General features: G+C 37.9%; 1 long non-coding RNA gene across 1 annotated transcript; it reads right to left on the bottom strand.

Annotated features, from left to right (window-relative positions):
• Window positions 1–1,198: 1,198 nt before the first annotated feature.
• LOC132130309 (uncharacterized) lies at window positions 1,199–3,758 on the bottom strand. The gene is made up of 3 exons (XR_009428696.1): window positions 3,398–3,758; window positions 2,742–2,923; window positions 1,199–1,507 (listed from the first exon to the last, which is right to left on the bottom strand). It is a non-coding gene; the product is annotated as an uncharacterized LOC132130309 (long non-coding RNA).
• Between the last annotated feature and the right edge of the window lie 15,651 nt (window positions 3,759–19,409).

The following is a 19,409-nucleotide window of genomic DNA, read 5'->3' as shown; positions in this document are numbered from 1 at the left end:
GTGGGTTTTTAAAAAAAGACTCTTGAATTATGGACCAAGCTGTCAATTTACCTCTTTAGTAAAGTACATTTCTCTGTTGGTTCCCTTTTTGTCTTTGTTTGCCATTTACAAGGCTTGAATGTTTTAATTCCATTAACAAGATAAGAGTAGGGCATTTAATTTAGAGCATGTAATTTAAAGACTAGGTAACTTAAAGAGAATGATAAAAGGCAAGGATTTGCATGAGAAGCATAGCCTTGGTTGTGTCTTATATTTAACATTGCAGTCTATATAAAATCAGTATTTATTAAGTTACAACAGATATGTCATGATAAATATGGTCTTCCAGCCAGTTCGATCAAACCTCGGTAACTAATCCAGAATGCGACAACAAGAGTAGTCTTTAACAAGCCGATAATAGCACGTCACACCTCTTTTCATTAATTTGCAATGGCTACCAATAGCTGCTAAAATTTCAAGGCATTGGTGTTTGCTTACCAGTGATGCGCGGGTCAATGTATTAATAATCCGCACCACAACTCAGACCACAAAAAAATAAAAAATTGTAGGCCTACCCGACCCGCTTCCTGATCCGCATTTTTAAAAAGCAGTAAATGCTCATCTTATCGTCATTGGGCCATAGGAACGTAGGCAAAACTAACTAGGCAAAAAGAAACAAAAAAAAAAAAAAAAAAAACTTAATATATTATAATTTTGTAAAGAATTATAAAAAAATCATCAGTAAGCTCATAATTTGTACTAAAATAGTCTAGTCTGCTTATATCTATTTGTATGTTTCTGCAAGGTCAACAGACATTGAGGCTCGGGTTTGTTCCGATCAGAGCTTGTGAGCGGAGAGTAGGGTGACCAGACGTCACGAAAAATTCGGGACAGTCCCGAATCTGGCCCTAATTGTCCCGAAAATTATACTTGAGCAAAATCTTGAGTAGTTATTGTCTGATAAACATTAAAAACTTGGAGGTTGAGTCGTCCTGCAATCAGCCCCCGCCGGCTGCTCATTTCACAGTATGCTTACTGTAAACTTAATTGCAGTAACTTTAAACTTTTTTACAGTAATAATCACAGTACTGTGTTTCATCGCCTCATATATTTTACTACTGTAATAAGGATTACAGCATTAATTTTGTGTACTTTAAAATGAAGATACTGTTTTTGCCACAAAAATGCCATTTATTTATAACTTTTCACACTTTTAATTTCTAAATTCATAAAATAAAAATAGCATAGCAAAAAAAAAAATCTTCAATAGGTAAACATTTTTTTGTTAACATTTCATTTCGTTTTGTATACAACAACACTTTTCTGAACATACAAATCAATCCTGTTTAAATGTATTAAAATGTTCGGTTAAAATTAGAATGTATAAAAGGCAAATGAAATTATTTAAAAACAGCAGGATTTCAAACAGTATAAATTTGGTCCCTGAATGTTGTTTTTCTCCCAGAACTGTATTTTTCTTCAGAAACGGGCCTGAATTAGTCAATTTCCTGGGCTGGAGTCTTCTACCCTGCAGTGGAAGAAATTAATTATTAATGGAAAGGTTTATAAGCAAGACAGATGGGTTGACAATATATAAAAGTTTGATTGGATCAATTGATTTAGCCAATCAACGTGTAATACAACGTAATACAATGTCCACTTCTCTATAAACCAAAACTCTTACTTAAAACACACATATTAGGGCCTGGAGAGAAAAATCGATTCACCTAGCTATTGCATAGATTCTAAAATCGTTTTTTAATTTTTTTTATTACAGAATCTAAAATCTATGTCCTTGCTTGTAGATGAGGTTGACAGAAGTTAGCCACTTTAGTTCCAAGAGAGGATGAAATGTGTCGTTATCTATGAGTATTAAAGTGTCGTAACATCCAGAGTGGACATGTAGAAGAGACATGAGACTGAACACACTGGAAGTCGTGGCCTGGTGGTTAGAGAATCGGACTCCCAATCGAAGGGTTGTGGGTTCGAGTCCCGGGCCGGCAGGAATTGTGGGTGGGGGGAGTGCATGTTCAGTTCTCTCTCCACCCTCAATACCACGACTGAGGTGCCCTTGAGCAAGGCACCGAACCCCCAACTGCTCCCCGGGCGCCGCAGCATAAAAAATGGCTGCCCACTGCTCTGGGTGTGTGCTCACAGTGTGTGTGTGTGTGTGTTCACTGCTCTGTGTGTGTGCACTTCGGATGGGTTAAATGCAGAGCACAAATTCTGAGTATGGGTCACCATACTTGGCCGAATGTCACTTCACTTTCACTTTCGAAAAGCCTTTGCCCTGCTTAGATGCTGAGAGAGAGATTATACAAGAGAGCTGCACGATTCATCTTCAAAGACTGTGATCTCGGTCATCGCGACCTTTCAATTTGTCTGTCTACTAAACTTTGACAAAATCATATCGCAACATTCATAGACGTTAGTCATGAAACAGCTTCACAAATGGTCTTTTAAATAAATATTTTAAGTTTTGATATTTTATATGCTCATTACAGTGAGCACAATAATGGAAGTGTGAAGAGTAGAGATGGGAATTCTGAGTAATTTAGAAGTACTCTAAAAACCAAGTAGTTTATGTGCATGGTGAGTTAAAATAAAAGTTTGATGTTTAAAAATTACACAACAGTCCATATAAACCCAAATAAACACTTTGAGAAGTATTTTACTAATCAGGTAGGTGGTTAAAGAGTGAGTACTCAAATATTTGTTCCCATTCCTAGTCAAAAATATATCAACAACAAATAAGTGCTTACCTCTGGATAAATTCTAATGTAGTGGTTGCCTCCGCAGGATATTCCATGTTAAATATATAGTATGATGCAAAAAGCACAGCCAGAGCAGAAGTGAATTTGGAACGGTCACTCAGTTGGATTTGGTTGGAGAACTCTGCCCTCGATGGAAAGCATCCACCTATTTGCCCCCAGAATGGACTCTCCTAAAAAAATTAAGTTGAGATTGCACAGCATTCAATCTGATATGGTTTACTGTTTGGCAAAAAAACTTTGCTACACAGTTCACTTCCATAACATCCTCTAATGCACAGCCAGGTAGTGAGCCTGCACATGTATGCACATGTATGCACAGTGCAGAATTTGTGCACTTCATTTAGTAAAAATCTGGGTGTCTGTAAAGTCCTGATCATATAACAGAATACTGGAGACATGGATTACACAGGACGAGTGAGTGTGACCGTTTAAAATGACATTTTGAAAGCCTTTTGCCTTTATACATGCATTGACCTCATTTTTTCTATTGGATCAGTGACAACTAGAGATTTTTGGAATCTAAGTGCAAAATGACGTAAAACCTTGTTTACACACAGTGAATCGATACAAATATACTTAACACTTAATATACATATATACTTAAAATTGGGATCTATTGTGTATGTGTAGTGCTGGGATCTTACCGAGCATGATGAGTCTTAAGAGTGCTTGGCAGGGAAATCTGGGCCTCAACGTCTGCTTGGGTGGAAGTTTCCTGTAACACAAAATATACAGAAAAAACACTTTTAGAAATCACAAGTACAATATTCATAAGAGAAAGTGTGTGGCAATACACACTTTTGAGATCTAACGTTAGCTGGTTTAGGTTTTGAGTAATATCGGTACATATGTGTTTACAACGCACAAAATGTCTTAATGTTTGCACGTTTTATGTGCACTTTCTAGGGATTGTGTCTGAAGAGAAACAACATTGTTTGCATTTGAAAAACATTGTATACATGCTAGTTCATGTAATTTATGTACCTGGATTGATTGTTAAGGCCTCTTTGCTGCAAGAAATGAACCAAATGGTAAATAAAAATACGAGTAAGTTAAGACCTCGAAAAATCTTAATACAGTGCGAGTATATTATTATGCTTCCACGTGTCATGAATAAAACTCTCGAATGAATAAAACTTTCGAATCGGCCCGCTTAAATGTCTGATTCTTCAGGCGCCAACGTTGGCAAGCAAAAAAAAAAAGAAAGAAAAAAAAGGAGTGAGATTATTCAAACGGCTACACGTCACCACCTGTTTTTATACAGTCTATGGTCACCACATAGATCAAATACACAATTTCTAATTAATGTTATTCAACAATGCTAAACGTTAGTCTTTAATCAAACTGAAGATGTTATAAATGTACGTTAATGTTGCCAGAGAAGACAAATCTTTATACAGTATATGCTCCCACATGTCGGGAATGGCACTTCAAATTAGACTATCAACAATCTCGTTTCTGCGGTTTGACTTTCGATGAAGTTCAGAAAAATGATGAACCTATGATGAACAGAAATTTGTTACAGTGTAGGCACGAATTTAGATATTCATTTATCGAATTAATCTATATGCACAAAGACAATACGACGTTTGTGTCCCCTATTTGTTTTAAAGCTTGATTAAAGAGAGCGCAAGTAGCTGCAGCTGCGAGGAGGATACAGCCTGGAACACACCAAGCCGACGCCGACGAACTAGCGCTGATGAAAGCCAACTGTGTTGTCGCCTCGCGTCGGGGTAAAAAGCTGCACTTGAACACACGAGAGAACTACTGTCGAGTGTTAGGTAGAATGCGCGTTCTGCGCCTGCGTGTAAATGAGACAACTGTCTATTTCTGCAGATATATTCATCTATATTCGTCATTCAAAAAGGGAAACTGACGCTGCCGGCTGAAGTTATACAAACCGTAAACAAAGCAGTGCGTGCTTACTGTTTTGAATATTAATCCTGCTAAACACTTTCTTTATTCCACTCCTCTCGTGATAATATCCTAAAATAGTAGGCCTAGTAAAGTAGTAGAGTAGTAAATATTCGCCAAGGAACAATCAGGTAAGATGACATATCATTAGAACAGCCTCTATCTGTACCGTTTTGACTTTGCTCTTGCTATTATTCTCGTCCATTGACTCGTTCAGTAAGCTGAACAGCCAATCAGAGTTCCCTCTTTCACCGACAGCCCGACGCCGATTCAACATGTCGAATCGGCAGAAGAAAAGCCGATGAGGACCAATTTCAGCCGACGGTGCGGAACACACTGAGGAAACTTAGTCGGCCGACGCACAAAAACTGCCCGACGGCCGACCGTCGGCTTCTGGTGTGTTCCAGGCTTAATGATGCACGCGTACAGGACTGATTGACAGTTCGCGGCTCTGTGTACAAAAAAATACTCCGCTACACAATTATTTCGTTATTTTCGTTTAAGCTTATTAGCGTTAGCGTTACAGAAAGGTCTGATTTACGCACTGTTACAACAGTCATTGTTTTTTTGTTGTTGTTTTTTTACAATGACATTTGAGTTCATGATTTTAATGTTGTTGTTTTTTGTGGCAGACTAATGACACACTGCTGATCTTTGAATAAAAATGTGTTTAGTTAAGGTTTGAAATTCATTATCTTTATTATAGGCTACGAAGTCTAATATCATAAGCCCCCCATCCCGTCACCCAAGACCGCAGTGCAAGTGACCAAGACTTGCAATGCAAGTGATCTGGGCAACTAAATACGGGCAACTGATTGATAAAACATTGATCAAAATCAAGATACAATTTATACAAAACGAAAATCTTTTAAAAAGAGTTTTCTATAAAACAAAACTTGAAGTCTCAAAATCATGTTTTACCAAAACCAGCGATGTTGCTCCCCATGCAGTCTTCTTCGCCGCCTCCATCTCTACGTGCAGACTGAGCTTGTGCGTCATCTTCATGCCAGTTATTCAGCCAATAAAGTGTAGGCCTATGTATTTCAAAAATGTGTCTAGTACTATATAAATGACAAAGGTTTAATTGGCATTTTTATTTCAAAGGACCCGACCGACCGCGACCCGAATATCATTAAAAATATTTTTTGATGACCCGTAACCGCGGGCGACCGCAGGCACCCGCTCATTTTGGATCAACCTGGCATCACTGTTGCTTACAAAACAACCACTGGCTCTGTACCCCTTAACCTAAAAATAACTACTTCAGACTTATGTGCCCTCAATATGCTTGCCCTCTAACACTGCCTCAACTAAGTCCTCTAACACTAGCTCTATCACTAGAATAACACTGCATCTTATTTCTATCTACTTTAATTATTTATCATGAAAAAACTTGCTATGTGTACTGTGTTAGACAACACACACAAACACACAAACACACACACACATAAATATTATATATAGTTGCTCCTTTGATAAATTTATTACTTCTATTGCCCTCATTTGTAAGTCACTTTGGATATAAGCCTCTGCTAAAAGATTAAATGTAAATCACTTGTGATGTTCCTCATTTCTATGTCAGTTTAAATAAAAATATCAGCTAAATGCAAAAACCAAAGGGCATGAAATGCAAAGCAGAATGTGCAAAAACCTTTTACAAATCCTTGCAAAGTTTTTCTCTTCTCAGAAAACAGAACATTTTAGATTTGAATGGGTTATGTCACCGTCATTGTTTCATTTTTAAAAAGCAACTTTTTTAATAGATTTAACCCTAAAAAGGGCAAGACCATTAAGAGACTTCAGAAAATGTATTTATTGATATTTTCTATCTTACTAGGGCACAAATAATAACTCTCTCTACCTCATAAATTTTAGCATTAAATATTATAATTATTATTATTATTATTATTACTATTACTATTACTATTACTACTACTAATACTGTTATTATTATTATTTTACATTTTTGTGTTAAAATGTCAATGTCAAACATAACACAGCAGGCATTTTTAGGATGGTTTACATTGCATATATGAGCCATAAAGACCTGATGTATTAAATTAAATTCTTAACTAAACACACACACACACACACACAAACACAAACACACACACACAGACACACACACACACACACACACACACACGTACATGTCATTGGTTAATGTTGTTAATTTCTTCCAGGCAGTTCTATCAAACCTCTGCAGCTTATCAGAATGCGGCAGCAAGAGTAATCTTTGACTAGAGGCTAAAATTTGTAATATAGTGTCTATAGACCCATGCTTTTTTGTATTCTAAAAAAAAGAAAAAAAACCTTATCATGACAGTAACGTTTTCAATACCAGATACATTTCACAATAAGCAAATTACAAATGATTGAACAAAAAAGCAGGTTTGTAGGTCTTTGTGCAAAAATGTAGATGCAATGCAATGACTGTAAAATAAAATTGTATAGTCTTCATTAAAAAAAAAATATTTGGTGGATTAATTCTATATTATATATTATTAATATGAAAAAAAAATAATAATTATTATTATATTTCTGCATTATGCTAACTGAGACTTGTAATAACACTTGTATATCATTTCTCTTTTGTTGATTTTGATTGCTTCCATTGTCCTAATGTGAGTCGCTTTGGATAAAAGAATCTGCCAAACTAATAAATGTAAATCTAAATGTAATAAATATATTAATCCATCAAAAAGAGAAAATCGCTCATTGCTCAGACAGACAGCCACTAGTAAATGGAATCAATTTAATGCACAAATCCAATATAATGATCAACATCCAATTCATTTCTCAACAGTTTATGTTAATTTGAGACATAAATGACTGTTTTCAATGATATTCACCAAGATACAGTATCATGTATTTTTAAGTGATCTTGTATGTACAGGTCCTTCTAAAAAAATTAGCATATTGTGATAAAGTTTATTATTTTCCATAATGTAATGATAAAAATTAAACTTTCATATATTTTAGATTCATTGCACACCAACTGAAATATTTCAGGTCTTTTATTGTTTTAATACTGATGATTTTGGCATACAGCTCATGAAAACCCAAAATTCCTATCTCCAAAAATTTGTATATTTCATCCGACCAATAAAAGAAAAGTGTTTTTAATACAAAGAAAGTCAACCTTCAAAAAATTATGTTCAGTTATGCACTCAATACTTGGTCAGGAATCCTTTTGCAGAAATGACTGCTTCAATGCGGCGTGGCATGGAGGCAATCAGCCTGTGGCACTGCTGAGGTGTTATGGAGGCCCAGGATGCTTCGATAGCGGCCTTAAGCTCATCCAGAGTGTTGGGTCTTGCGTCTCTCAACTTTCTCTTCACAATATCCCACAGATTCTCTATGGGGTTCAGGTCAGGAGAGTTGGCAGGCCAATTGAGCACAGTAATACCATGGTCAGTAAACCATTTACCAGTGGTTTTGGCACTGTGAGCAGGTGCCAGGTCGTGCTGAAAAATGAAATCTTCATCTCCATAAAGCTTTTCAGCAGCTGACATGGCACCCCAGACCATCACTGACTGTGGGTACTTGACATGCAAAATTTGTTTTCATCCGAAAAAAGTACTTTGGACCACTGAGCAACAGTCCAGTGCTGCTTCTCTGTAGCCCATTTCCTGCACACGCCTGTGCACGGTGGCTCTGGATGTTTCTACTCCAGACTCAGTCCACTGCTTCCGCAGGTCCCCCAAGGTCTGGAATCGGTCCTTCTCCATAATCTTCCTCAGGGTCCGGTCACCTCTTCTCGTTGTGCAGCATTTTTTGCCACACTTTTTCCTTCTCACAGACTTCCCACTGAGGTGCCTTGATACAGCACTCTGGGAACAGCCTATTCGTTCAGAAATTTCTTTCTGTGTCTTACCCTCTCGCTTGAGGGTGTCAATGATGGCCTTCTGGTCAGCAGTCTTACCCATAATTGCGGTTTTGAGTAATGAACCAGGCTGAGAGTTTTTAAAAGCCTCAGGAATCTTTTGCAGGTGTTTAGAGTTAATTAGTTGATTCAGATGATTAGGTTAATAGCTCGTTTAGAGAACCTTTTAATGATATGCTAATTTTTTGAGATAGGAATTTTGGGTTTTCATGAGCTGTATGCCAAAATCATCAGTATTAAAACAATAAAAGACCTGAAATATTTCAGTTGGTGTGCAATGAATCTAAAATATATGAAAGTTTAATTTTTATCATTACATTATGGAAAATAATGAACTTTATCACAATATGCTAATTTTTTTGAGAAGGACCTGTATGTGTCCATTCTAGGGGATGAACAGGTAGTGAGTGTCCTGCAGGTGCAATCATTGTTAGGGTAACAATGTAACACATTTCTGTGTGTCACACAAAACAGCTTGCAAGAACTGAATTTGTCTCTTTAATTTGTTCTTGTTTTTAAATGGTGTAAAATCGTGCAAATGTTTTAGTGAGCGAGCAGTGGTGAAGGCTTACGATAAGGCAAGTAGGACCTGTGTAAATATCGGATCAGCTTTCCAGCGCTGGAGAGACCTCAAGGAGCGGGAAGGCCTGCGATCGGACGCTGAGGTTGCTTTGTTTCTTCTGGAAAAATTGGTTTTGCTTTGTTTCACAGAACTAATATATGCTGTTAAAACACATTTATGCACGTTAAAATACACAGTACTACTAAAATACATGCAACCTGTATTACCATAGTAACACACATTGCTTTCACTTATTTATGACATCATACTCTTGGCCGGCTGGCACAGCAGATTCCACCATAATTTTTTGCAGTGTAAACTTGTCCAACAACTCCTGGAGGAAGATTATGTGGGACAAGTCACAAGAATCGGGATCCAAACTTTGTGCTGAACACCAGTCACAGAACACTGACCATTTAAGGGCGTAAAGTTGTCTTGTAGATGGAGCGCTGGCCTCTAGAATGGTATTAGTGACTATTGCTGTTGCTGGCTAGACTCCCATCGAGGGGCTAAACATTAAGGCTGCACAGCTGTGGCTGGGGATGCCAAATCTTGCCCTCCGCTTGCGAGATATTTGCCAGGGGGGCTGCAGACAGCTGCTGAATCAGCTCTGGGCATATTTGCGCATTGATCTGTTTTAAAGTTAACATTCAGAACAGCCATTGCATGAGAGCACAATTCAGATATCTGAGATCGAGAATTGGTCTGAGCCCTGCCATCTTTCTTGGGAATGAGTTAGTAGTGGCTTTAAAAACCTGACTCACTGTTAACTAATGGGACCATTTCTATTGCACCTTTTGCAAGCATTGTTTTCTACTTCGGACCAAAGAACATGAGCTTCTCTGTCCCGCACTGAAGTCTGAACCACTTCTCTGAAACAAGGCGGCCTATGAGTGAACTGCAGCAGGTAACCTGATTCTATGACTTTTAGAATCCATCTTGACATGCAAGGGATTGCTTTCCAAGCCAAAAGCCTAGTGGCAAGAGGTTCCATTTTTACTGATAATGGCTTTTCGCCATGCAGGGACATGGAACTGACATTCGTGATTGCAGGGAGAGGAGAAATGTGGGTCCGCTGTCTCAGCAGTAGTTAGCTGGGGCACACGCTGAGCTTGCAGGATGTGCCCAGCTAAAAACCTGACTCTGTCCTGTTCCTCTCAAAGTATTTTACAGTGGGAACAGCCTGCCCCCATGAGCACAGCTTTACTGTGGGCATGGCCAAGACACATTAAAGTCTGTCGCTGCCAGTGATAATCAGTGACAGCATTATCTTCAATCTGCCTGAAAAAGATTAAACCTCTCATTAAAAGAGGGGCGCTGATCCTCACGTGTAAGCATACTGGTGGATCAAGTGCTACGGGGAGAGTGAAGTACGCAGGACCTGTGCTGGACTAGACAAGATTAACATTTACGCTTTTACTGTTTGTACTGTAATTTGTTGACAGACCATGTTATTGTGCTATAGAAAGTAAAAATATCACTGCATAGCTCAAAGAAAAAAAAAGAAACTAAAGTAGAAATGTGAACGTAGGACAATCTCCTTAGGGAAAACTGTACATGCAGTGCTGTAAGAATTACAGTGCAGTGTTCCTACACATCCTGACATTCCGGTCTGTTGGGCCACAAATTCTAATACACATCACAATGAATATCTTCTCTTCCGATGCAGGGTGGAAAGAATCTTTTAGGGTGTCTTATCCAGCCTCTGCAGGCATCTGCTGTGATGTCATCACATGCTGCATCAGTGGCAGCCAAAAGGGTCATCTGTGTATGTGGCTGGCGATCATATACTTTCCATAACCATGGTGAGAAAAATTCTTCAATGGGGTTAAGGAATGGAGAGTAGGGTAAGAGGAACTCAGCATCCTGTTGTGGGCTGCAAACCCAAACTATCATGTACTTTGGCAGGTCATCTCCAGGTCATCCCAACCCCTCTCTTGTTCAGGGATGAGGGATGAGATCCCTGTAAACAGTGTCTAAAAAGGTGACAAGACACTCTATTGTATGGCCCAATGAGGGAATATGTGTAAGCACACCATTCTCAGAGATAGCAGCACCCATGGTTATGTTCCCACCCCATTGGCCTGGCACATCAACTGTAGCTCTGTGGCCAATGATATTTTGACCACACCTTCTGTGTTTCGTTAGGTTGAAGCCAGCCTCATCCATGTAGATGGCTCACTTGCTTCCAGTTCCATTTATATGCTATATCCAGAAGACACAAAATGAGTTTTATGAATTACATGCATTTTCATTTTGGCCAAGATACAGTTACATCAAATGTATACAGCACATATTGAATCTTCTTTTCTACAGCCATTGAAAATGTGTAAAGTTCACACTTACTGTACTGTTTATCACTATACGATGTTGTACTGTTTACTGTGAGGTACAGTTGCTGCATGCTCATACATGTTTTACCTGTACATACTGGTAGCGCAGCTTCTTTACTCTTTCACCATTTCTTTCAAACGGAACAGTGTACAGCTGCTTCATATTCATTTGGTGTCTTTTCAGCACCCTGTCACTGGTTGAGATGCAGACTGTTTGGATGTTTTCAAAGATGTTGTTGTCCTCTATAATGGTATACTCTTTATTTCCCTTAGTCTTATGGCATTGTTTTCTACAATCATGGTGCAAATAGCCTCCTCCTGTTCAGGTGTGAAAAGGGGCCCTCTGCCACCCCTGTGAAGTCTTGCAGTCCTATGTGGAAAAAATATAGTAATGCAAAACACAAAATTTAGTAAGATAAAATGTCACTTTTTAAAGTATAGGCCGCATTTCCACTGAAATTACCCGAAACAACTGTACCAGAAACCTTTTCTCCAATAAATTATTTTCCCCCCAGACCTGTTGCTGTCTGCGTTTCCACCATGGTCAAAAATAATATGAAGATTAGGCAAATAGTCTGTTGACGTAGATATGCGTGCGTTTCTCAATACAAATTATGCAAATTTCGGACTTGCATCCTCGGTAGTTTGGACTCGAGTTTGACTTGAGAGTGTGATCTCCCGCAGACGGGACGACGCAAATCTGGTAATTCTGCAAACAGCAGCAGTTGATAACATCAGTGAGCTCGCCTTGGCTACTGCAATTTTCCTCACTGTGTATTTATAATAAGAAGGAATATGATATCAAATACTACTATCTGGGGCTCTAGTTGTCCTGGTCTCCGCTGTCTTTCAGGGAAGGACCTCTACATCCCTGAAAGACAGCGGAGACCAGGACAACTAGAGCCCCAGATGCAGATCCCCTGTAAAGACCTTGTCTCAGAGGAGCACCAGGACAAGACCACAGGAAACAGATGATTCTTCTGCACAATCTGACTTTGCTGCAGCCTGGAATTGAACTACTGGTTTCGTCTGGTCAGAGGAGAACTGGCCCCCCAACTGAGCCTGGTTTCTCCCAAGGTTTTTTTCTCCATTCTGTCACAGATGGAGTTTCGGTTCCTTGCCGCTGTCGCCTCTGGCTTGCTTAGTTGGGGACACTTCATCTACAGCGATATCGTTGACTTGATTGCAAATAAATGCACAGACACTATTTAACTGAACAGAGATGACATAACTAAATCCAATGATGAACTGCCTTTAACTATCATTTTGCATTATTGACACTGTTTTCCTAATGAATGTTGTTCAGTTGCTTTGACGCAATGTATTTTGTTTAAAGCGCTATATAAATAAAGGTGACTTTGACTTTGCCTACTTTCGTTTTCATTTAAACATATTAATAGCAGCAGAAATGTAGTTCAGGGAAATGTGTAAATATAAAGCCTGCATTACAATAAAACTAAATATTATATCAATTGCCTCTTTTTATTTTCATTTTAACATATAGATAAACTGTATAAAGACCAAATATTACCTGTTAGATTTACCCAAAACAAATAATATTTTATGTTTAACCACTAAAGAGACATTAGAGCAAGTGGCCAATGTCAGAAGGACTAGCCAAGTCAAGATTGCTCTCATCGGTAAACATGAGCACTGAGCTGCCACTGATCACGTGGAGCTGTCCGTCTCTAAAATTGGTCAAAAGACCTTTTTAAATAGGTGCTGTTTTTATAAATAAACCGCATATTTGAGTTTTAACAACCACATTCTCGCCTGAAATACTTTTAAAACTACATTTCACGACACAATAACAGTAATATTTAGAAAATTATCTGAATAAATGGTGGTTGAAATCACAATGCTGTATGAACTCAACCAATCAGCATGTTTAGCACCCAAGTCCCGCCCACGAAAGTTCCAGACCTTGGAATCAGAAGAGCTTTATTACCAATTATGTTTACACCTGTTTTTATACAGTCTATGACTTACACACTGTAAGGTCTGCCCACTGGTCCAATGGCAGTAGCCAATGATCCAGTAGAAGGATTCTTGCGTGTTGCTGTCTTTCCTTTTATACAATGCAATAATATTCAAATAAACACATTTTCTTATATGTTTTACCTCTTTTATTCATTTGACTCCAAAAATTGAAAAGGGTTAGTAGAGATATTTGTTACTCATTAAATTTAAGTGGATGTTAAATCATAATGTTTTACTCTTTATATTTACTTGTTCATTAGGAATCTATGTCGCTCAGGGTGCCTCACAACAGCCATTCTAAGTGTGCCTGAAGATCACAAACTCGCCAGTATAAACATTAGCCAGAGGTTATGACTAATACTATTTAATAGGTTGCCCATGCTTACCATTCTTTTAAAGAGTGTTTCTGTATAGTCCCCCTCAGTTACCCATGTACAACTTAGATAAATCTCAAAACAATAATCAGTGGTTTTGCTAGTACTATTTGTCTAGCCCCGATAGTTAAAAATAACTATGTACAACTTAAATAAAGCTCAAACAATAATCAGCGGTTATGCTAGCACTGTCTGTCTAGCCCCCCGACTGTTATACGTACAACTTAATTAAAGTGGAGACAATAACCAGCAGTTATGACAAGTACTATGACTAGCCTCCCATAGTTAATTCAACTGAGTACAACTGTACAACAAATGTACAATTAAATATCCAGAAGAACCCCAACTTTACCAAATGGTATTGTTTATTTATTGCAGGGTTTTAGCATATCACCTTTGGTGGTTTCTAGTGAATTACTTTGGTTTCTATGGGAGGCTGTATTTCATTTACATACAGGATATAATTTGTGTGAAAGACCTGGGAGTAGACTGTTTACAATATTTATCACTACCTGTTCTACTGTTAAGAGAATGAGACCCCTTTAGCAACACAAAGAGACCTTTTAAACGACATATGAATTGATGCATTGTAATAAACTCTGATTAAGAAAGGTGGTTTCAGTGATTTCTGTAGTGTCCTGTGTTTGGATGTTAATGAGGGGAGAGAGGGGGAGACTGAGGAAAGGAAGTGGAGGTGGAGGGTTATGCATAGGGTGTGGACCTGTAGTTTTTTCTCTCAGTTGGGTGTGTTGCAAGTATGCAGTTTAGTATAAATATGTTGGATAACTATGTTAGTTGTGATGGATGTTGTATAATTCTGAAATTAATTGTTCAGGTTGAATAAAGCCTGCGGGAAAAATGTTCTTGTGCCTGGCTGTTCTGGTGGTCAGTGCTCTGTAGCGCTGATCAGAAGGCAACAGTTTGAGGAGAAAATGGGCTTGGTGTGAGGGGTCCAAGGTGATTTTCTTGCCCTTTTCCTCACTCTGGAGATGTAAAGATCTTGGAGGCTGGGCACAGGGGCAAAAATAATCCTTTCAGCAGTCCTGACTGTCTGCTGTAGTCTCTTGATGAAAATGTACTACCTCGTGAGCAGGGACTTCCTGAGGGGCAATTTTTTTACCTGGAACTTTGTTTAGATCCTGGCTCCTGTGGTAGAAACACACCGAGTACTAGCCTAAAGTCCCTTTGTTTCTGGGTAAAGTTCCAGCGGCGGAAACACGGCTTTACTGTATATTGTAAAATGCAAGTGGAATACTGTAATATTGTATGAAGCATTACAGATAGTATACAGTATTACAGTACAGTGCCCATTGTTAGATTACATACCTGTTCTGTAAACGAAAAGTCTGATACCAGAATTTTGGTTAACTGGCCCGAATCTCAGCCAGTTAATCATCCTTAACTGGCCCTGAACTGGGCCAAAACTGGTTTTATTATCGGTACCAATTCAATACATCTTAATCAACATGACAGAAGCAATTGAAAATGTAGGAAACAACAACAAAACCGAACTGAACCGACTGGGACTTCTAAACACAGGGCAATCAGGCAAAACAGGTCCAAAAGTCTGACATCATCACTGTTTATTTATCTTCAGTGAGCTTGAGTTTTTTTTTTTTTTTTTTTTAAGCTTGCATTATTTTAATACTGACATTGGTGACAAGAATTATAAAAAATTCTATAGTATCAAAGATTTTAATATCATAAAAACCTTTAAAAAAAATTGTTTCTGCCTAAAAAGAATGTAATGCTTTTATTCACCAACAATTTTTTCTGTTTATCACTGTTTCCACAAAAATAGTAAGCAGCACGAATATTTTTAACAATGATAGTAATAATAACAAATGTTTTTTGAGCACCAAATCAGCAATATACAGCATGTCACAATATTATTAATGGGATATAACATACAGTAGCAGACCTGTTAATCGGGTCTTAACTGTACTTTCATATTTTAACTTTGATCCTGTCACCAGCTAATTCCTCTACTCCTTTATAGAGAAGAATGTTGCTTTTCAGAACAGCCACACCTGTCATGTCTGGATGCATTATGGTTCGAAAGCTTGTTCTAGCCTGTTGCTGTCTCAACCATCCAAATAGACAATAAACAGGTCTATCTCTCGAAATGCACAACCGATTCTTAGAAGCACTATGCCCATGAGCAAGATTCATTTCTCAGGTTGATGCTGGCTCATTATGTTTCCTTAAAGAATCTCATGCAAAACCAAGATGTTATCAAGTGTTATTCTTGCACATCTTGATTACATGACCGGCATGGTATAAAAAAAGTTCCATAATAGGAACCTTGTCAGTAATGCAAAAGGTGCGAAGGTGCGAAGGCTGACAACATCCGCATGTGAGATCATAAACATCACAATTTATTACATTGAGCAACAATTTATTGGAACCTTGTTGAGCAGCAATACATGTTCCACTATTGTTTCTCACACTTTAAGCAGTGACACAAAGGCAGTTCTAATAGCATCAGGTTATGCAATGGCTTTTACACAAGGTGAACTGGCTTCACTGGTGGAGTCAGTCATTGTGTGAGGGGAAAACTTAAGTCATAGTGTTCTCGTGTACTCTTTTTGGTCAAAAGTTTCCCCCAGTTGGACAGCGTTCTGCATTGCTGTATATACCTACACAGGGGTGCAGATCTTTTATCAGTTTCTGTGAATATATTTTGTAATTAAATGAACCCTGGTCACAGAAGCTACAAACAAAATCTAAAATACTTTTGAAATTAAGTAAATTGAAATTGATGCACTAAAAATCCCTAATTGCATATAGATATTTAAATAAATAGATATTTATCAATCAAGTGTGTAGCGCATGCTTAACCAGACTGACAAGGCCTGAGCTTTTCCACACAGGCCATTTAAGTTTCAGAAAGTCTTTGAAATGCACTTCTAGGTGGTTGTCCTGCTTGTTCAATAAACAAGTTACAGGTAGTCCAAAATGCAGCAGCTAGAGTCCTTACAAGGTCAAGAAAATATGATCATATTACCCCAATTTTACAGTCTCTGCACTGGCTACCTATTAAGTTCTGTATCAGTTACAAATTATCATTACTTACCTATAAGGCCCTAAATGGTTTAGCTCCTGCGTACCTAACTAGCCTTTTACCACGCTACAACCCATCACGCACCCTAAGGTCACAAAACGCTGGATTTTTGGTAGTTCCTAGGATAGCAAAGTCCACTAAAGGAGGTAGAGCTTTTTCACATTTGGCTCCCAAACTCTGGAATAGCCTTCCTGATAATGTTCGGGGTTCAGACACACTCTCTCTGTTTAAATCTAGATTAAAAACGCATCTCTTTCGCCAAGCATTCGAATAATGCATCTCATAATTTGTGAGTGTAGTTGCATCTGATCAAATGTGCATTCTTATTCTTTAGCTTGGGTTAAACTAATTAATTTTACTTTGTTGGATCAGCAGCTATGCTAATGATGTCTCTATTTTGTTTCTATGTTTTGCCACGGGATTTCCATCCCGTGGTAACTAGGATTTACACAAGCTCCAGTCTGGATCCAGAACAGCTGAGAAGAGATGATGCTGACCCTCAGAGGACCCCAGATGATCCTAACCTTGAATCAACAACAAAACAAACAAATATTGCCACAAGTGTGACTGCATCATATAATAATTATTAATTATTAATAATATTAATAATGTTCATCATCTGGCTGACTACGTCTTGTATAAATTTTTCTAAACATCCTGTCATACGTGCACAAACTGACAGTCACCACTTATAAGCTACTACTAAATATTGTAGAAACATAATTTTCTGTAAAGTTGCTTTGTAATAAAGTTTTGCAATAACTTGTATTGTAAAAAGCGCTATACAAATAAACTTGAATTGAATTGAATTGAAATGGAATATCTTAATTAGTTAGTTAATTTTAGAGAAGATAGTTTCCCTCATAAACAAGGTTAGGGGAAATGAACCATATTAATCACTGACATATTTGCTCTTGTTTTTGTGACATATCAGGACACAACTCTGTATAATGACATGGGTATGACACAGGTATTACAAGGAGAGATCTAGATAAAAAAAAATCATCAGGTCCAGACAAATTGGAACCATATTTTCTAAAAATAGCTGCCGATTTGATAGCAAATCCAGTTACATATTTAATAAACCTTTCTTTAGACACAAATCAAGTACCAGCCATCTGGAAATCTGCTAATGTTCTCCCCCTTCACAAAGGTGGTGATCCTGCAGACATAAATAACTATAGGCCTATTTCCAAATTGTCAGTATTGGCTAAATTGATGGAATCAGTCATCAGCATGCAATTAAAAGACTATCTAATTAATAACAATATTTTGAATGAATTTCAATCTGGTTTTAGGAAACAACACAGTACAATAACAGCTGTTTCAAAGGTTGTAAATGATCTGATCAAAATCTTAGACAATAAGCAGCACTGTGCAGCACTGTTTATTGATTTGTGAAAAGCTTTTGACACAGTGGATCATAAAATACTTCTTCAAAGACTCACCTCTATTGGAATATCAGAACAAGCAGTGGGATGGTTCAGCAGTTACCTATCTGGGAGAACACAATGTGTGCAAGTAGATGGCCTCACTTCTGCCTCCCTAAATATTTTAAAAGGGGTGCCTCAAGGCTCAATCCTTGGGCCACTTCTTTTTAGCATTTATATAAACAACCTCTGCAATAATATAAATAATACAAACTACCATTACTATGCTGATGATACTGTTCTCTACTGTTCTGGGTCCACATTAGGTCAAGCAATCACAAATTTACAATCTGCTTTTAATATCTTGCAACATAATCTGGCTACTTTAAAGTTGGTTCTAAATTCTAAAAAAACTAAAGTCAAAAAAACAATGTCCCAACTATTTGTACACTTTCAGGTACAGAAATCGAAGAAGGGACAAATTACAAATACTTGGGCATTACCATTGATCAGTCACTATCTTTTACATTGCATGCCCAAGATTTGGTTAAAAAACTGAAGTTGAGGTTGGGTTTCTTGTTTAGAATCAAGTCTTGTTTATCTTCTGAAGCAAAAAAACAACTTGTAAATGCAACATTCTTGTCTGTTTTGGACTATGGTGACATTTTATATATGCATTCAACCTCCCAGTGTCTTCATGCTTTGGACTCGGTGTTTCATGGAGCCTTAAGATTCATCACAAACTTAAAATCTCACACTCATCACTGTCTGCTGTACTCTCGGGTCGGGTGGTTCTCCCTCTCCATTAGGCGTTGGATGCACTGGCATCTTTTTATTTATAAAGCAGTATTGGGAATACTTCCTCCTTATCTGAACGCTTACATCCTCCCAAGGTCTGCAGGGGCATATCACTTGCGTTCACAGGATCTGTTTTTATTGACAGTCCCTAAAGCCCGCACTGACTTTGGCAAATTAGCTTTTAATGTTGCAGCACCATCTGCATGGAATCAGCTTCAGAAGGAACTACAGTTGAAGGAGTTGGTCTCATTTAATTATTTTAAAGGCCTTTTAAAGGACCTTGCAGAAAGCCAGTCTGTCTGTCATTGTTTTTAAATAGATTTATTTTTTAATTTTTTTGATGACATTGTTGTTTGAATATGATGAGTGAAAGTG

Source organism: Carassius carassius, chromosome 4 (genome assembly GCF_963082965.1).
Source record: "Carassius carassius chromosome 4, fCarCar2.1, whole genome shotgun sequence".
Lineage (NCBI taxonomy): Eukaryota > Metazoa > Chordata > Actinopteri > Cypriniformes > Cyprinidae > Carassius > Carassius carassius.
Note: the sequence above shows the minus strand (reverse complement) of the source record. Positions and strands in the feature narration are given on the sequence as shown.